A 4,199-nucleotide genomic window follows, 5' to 3' on the forward strand; every position below is an offset into this window, starting at 1 on the left:
ATCTTTTGGTAACTTATTAACATATTTTGATTGCGATGATTTTAACTTATGATGTTTATTAGCATGATTTTTATAATTTATTGATATGAATAATCAATCAATAAAATGAAATTTTAATATTTTTTTAATTTTTGTATAATATATTACTATATGTAAGTTGTAAAACAAACTAAAATAAAGCAAAAACACAAGAAGGGCAATTCTATCATTTTACATTACTGAAATCAAATTCATCTAACATGTCTGCGAACCAAACAGAATATGAAATTGGATTCCAATTCCATTTCCTGCCAACCAAACAGAATATGGAATTGGATTCCAATTCCTGACAGATTTCAATTCATTCATAGATTCCAATTCCCTCAGAAACATTCCAGCGAACCAAACGCCACCTTATTCTTTTTTTAACACTTTTGTTCTCAATATTTTATTTTAAGATAAAATTATATTTATTTTAAAGTATTAATAGTGTGTTAACTAATATTTTTATCTATATAAGGACTTTTTTTCCGTAACATGAAATGATAAGGAACAAAATACCTCAAAAAAATGATTATTTTAATAAATGTTATAAACTAAATTTAAAATTATGCCTCTTTAAATATTTTACGATACCATCAGGACCATTTATTATTTATTTGAGCGGCAGATAATTATAAACAAGCATGTCTTGCTCCATACCAGTTCTTGATGGGCACATAAGCAGATTAATTAATTCACTTAGAATACAACCTTACTTGGAAACTTGCAAGGTTGAACCGTTGGTGGCTCTGTCTGGTTGTGTTAACAGCTAGCTGACCGAAGAAAACGGGGTAGATCAGAAAATAAATCGTATAGTACAATGTTTTATCCAACTCTTGCTTGGAAACTTACAGACAGTTCATTTTTTATGAATTATAATGAGACTTGAGCATGTCCTGTTCCATTTTCTTCAACCTTTTAGTATATCAAAATAACCAGCCTTTCACTATTTCAATATATATATATATATTGGACCGTTGGTGGTCTCCGTCTCGTTCTATTACAGTGGGACATCATACGTCCGACTCTTTCTTGGAAATTTTCTTAGTGTAGATTTTTTTTGTTAGTAACTTGTAAATGAAAAATAAGAGAGCATTTGAAGAAAACACCATAATCTATGATTTGACATTATATTACACATTACATTTCTCCACAGGTAATTTGGAATTGAGCACAAATAAGGCATATGTAAAGAAAGACAACGATGAAATGTGGTAGTCTATTTTCCCACAATCAATTTAGCCCTTGCATGCCCCTCGTTGATTTGGAACTGCTCCCCAAGGCCAAAGTGAGCCATGAGCAACCAAATAAAAGTAATGAGCTCCCCACCTTTGCTGACCTGCTGAGCGTGCGTGTTTGCTCTGCAGTGACTCCCTGCGTACGATAACAATTCCACCCACACCCTGGCCATCAATTTCCATTTATCCAATCCTTCCTCCTCCTCAAGCTTGTTTAGTTCTTGGGCCAACATGCTGGCATCGAACAGAACTGATTTACTTCTATCTCCCTTCACCGCCTCCGGTTTAACATCCGTCGTCACCGAAAGAATCGCCTCACAGGCCTTGGCTTCTACGGTTCCACTCCTTTTCATGTTTTTTGCCCGTGATGGTAAAACCTGGCTGTCAAAGAATCTTTTAGCCTCAGCGCAGGTGTCCCTAAATCTTATTTTGCCAATGCCTCCTACAGCAGACATCATCGTTGGCTGCCATATTAACAGATACTACATGTAGTCCGAGAGAAGCTTACTAAATTCTCGATGACTGATACTTTCCTCGTTCAGTTTCTTTCCACCGGGAGCGTGGACATAGTAGCAGAGATCAGTAGCAATGTGCCACAATAGAATGCTTTCGTCGTACGGAACATCGGTTATGTATGGCATCAGCGTGCTGCGGTCAACTTTCGTATCGCTATCTACTAGAACCCATTCGCCTCTGGCAGTGGATATCCTCTTGGCCGTTTCAGGATCGTCTCCATGGTCGGCTTTTGGTTTTCAGTTCCTCAAATATGAATTCCCATAGCGATTTAATGAATGGCTCGCGGCATACATATATTATCTCATCTATGAAGTCCTGAAGTCCCATACTTCCCATGATGAAATCATGAGCATAGCCAGAAAAAACACCAATCTTTTTGATGATTTGATTCAGCACATCGATGTTCTTGAGCTGGTCGATGACAAAGGTGATGGCGGCGCTGATTTTGTCCTTGATAAAAGATAATCCCTCTATGACACCAGACAGTAAACCGACGACTGCTTTCTTGAATTTTTTGATCAAATCAACAACTAAGTAGAAACATCCATCAATGTGTAGGAAGGTGCTGATGTTCTCAGCGATAACCAGTGGCCATCTGGTGAACTTGTGGATTCTACTAGTATGGCTTTTCAGGCAAAAACTTATCAAATTGAAGGATGAGATCGAACCGGACCACCTTCGGAACAAAATGGGAGTTGACAACACCTCATGATAAATCTCATTCGGTTTAAGATTCTCTTTCACCACACAGTGACAACATCCCGGATTCTCTTTCGCGTTAGAATTCGTAACTTTCGGTTTAAGTTCCATCTCTTCTGCTTCAAGATTTGTTCTACACTTGCATCTTCTCCACCATGGCTCCCTAAACCGAAGGAAGCATGTGAAGATCCTTGCCAAGCAACTGGAATCGGAAGCAGGGTCCTTGATTGTAGCGTATGTCCAGTCGGAAAAAATGAGCATCAACAGAGAGAGAACATCCAGGGCCACAGCACCGAGGAGCAAGGTGTAGGTGATCCCCACATCAAATTGGTTAAGATCGTGTTTCTTTGTTCTGAAATGGAAGAGACAAAGAGCTGCTACAATGGACCCAAAGGCTATACCTCGGAAAATATATCCCCAAATGGAATACACAACTTGAACTTTAGTATATAGAACCTCGTATATGAAGTTGAGTTCAACCTCGATGACCCTGAGAGCGTCGACGGCTCCCCTCTTTTTGAAGAACTCCCGGCTCTCGTTACGCTCACGGAAGCTGAAGATGAGATCCACCACAAGCCCTTTGAAGATTAGGAAGTATTTATAAGCGTAATGCACCACTTCGAGATGATTCAACTTACCTTCCTTCACTGGCATATCAGTAGCCCTGGCTTCTTTATCAGGCTCTGGAATCATGATTATTTGAGTTGGGAGTTTGTTCTTTTTCTTGGAAGCGTATTCCTCCATAAGCTTCGCATAGTTGGGACCAGGATCAGCGTCTTTGAGCATGGAATCTCGGAATCTGTCCAAGCTCGCAAGATACAGAGCACGCGTCCGCTCCGCATACTTGATGGTTCCGGCAACAAACATGAGCACGGAGGGGACCCAAATCCCCTGTTCGTTGGGAGTGATTGAGCAAAGACATAAAGAGCAGCAACCGCTTGAAAGCCGAGCCCAAGCAAGTGCCTAAGCCAAAGTTCGTTATCTTCGAGAGCAAAGGCAGTGATTGTATCAGGACCACCGAGATGCAACAAAAGGAAGGGAGCCCAGAAAGCCAGAAGATCAGCGTTACCATCATCTTTAGAAGTAGAGGAAGTAGATTTTTTGGAATCGCTTTGGCTATTGGAGATGAGACCCACAGTGAAATTAGCAGCCGCATCGGCGAGCAAGTAAGCCGACCAGACGATCAAGATCAAGAATCTTTTCCTTGTAGATTTGCGGTACGGAGCAAGCAAAACGAGGAAAGTCTGCAATGAGAGACTGAAGAGAATGGTGCCTCGTATATTCCATTTGTCCCATACCCTCCTCACCTCTGGCGGGACAGGGTCGACCATTTCTTCTCTGTTTCTTCTTTCTTTTGGGTTGTATATGGTAACCGGTGTGCAAAACTCGGTTGAGTTCAGAGATTACTAGCAAAACGGTATCATTTATTCATTTGTTTATTTCTCAACCCTTAAGGCGTGTTTGGAACATCCAATAAGTGATTTTACCTGACAGCTAACTTAAAGTCAATATCGAGGTCAAGCTTTCCAAAAATAGGGTAAACTACTCCAAGTTCACTAAACTATTGGTTAGATTCTTCTTTGATCACTGAACTAAATATTTTATCAATTAAGTCACTAAATTTTCAATTTGATTTCAATAAGGCTACCCAATGGAATTACTGATGTGACAATCTAATAAATTTATATAATAATATATTTGATCTTTATTATTTATACATTATAT

General features: G+C 39.4%; 1 pseudogene; it reads right to left on the reverse strand.

The window, feature by feature from the left end:
* Nucleotides 1–1,229: 1,229 nt before the first annotated feature.
* LOC120193722 lies at nucleotides 1,230–3,880 on the reverse strand (annotated as a pseudogene).
* Between the last annotated feature and the right edge of the window lie 319 nt (nucleotides 3,881–4,199).

This window comes from Hibiscus syriacus, unplaced genomic scaffold (genome assembly GCF_006381635.1).
Source record: "Hibiscus syriacus cultivar Baekdansim isolate YM2019G1 unplaced genomic scaffold, ASM638163v2 tig00116996_pilon, whole genome shotgun sequence".
Classification (NCBI taxonomy): Eukaryota; Viridiplantae; Streptophyta; class Magnoliopsida; order Malvales; family Malvaceae; genus Hibiscus; species Hibiscus syriacus.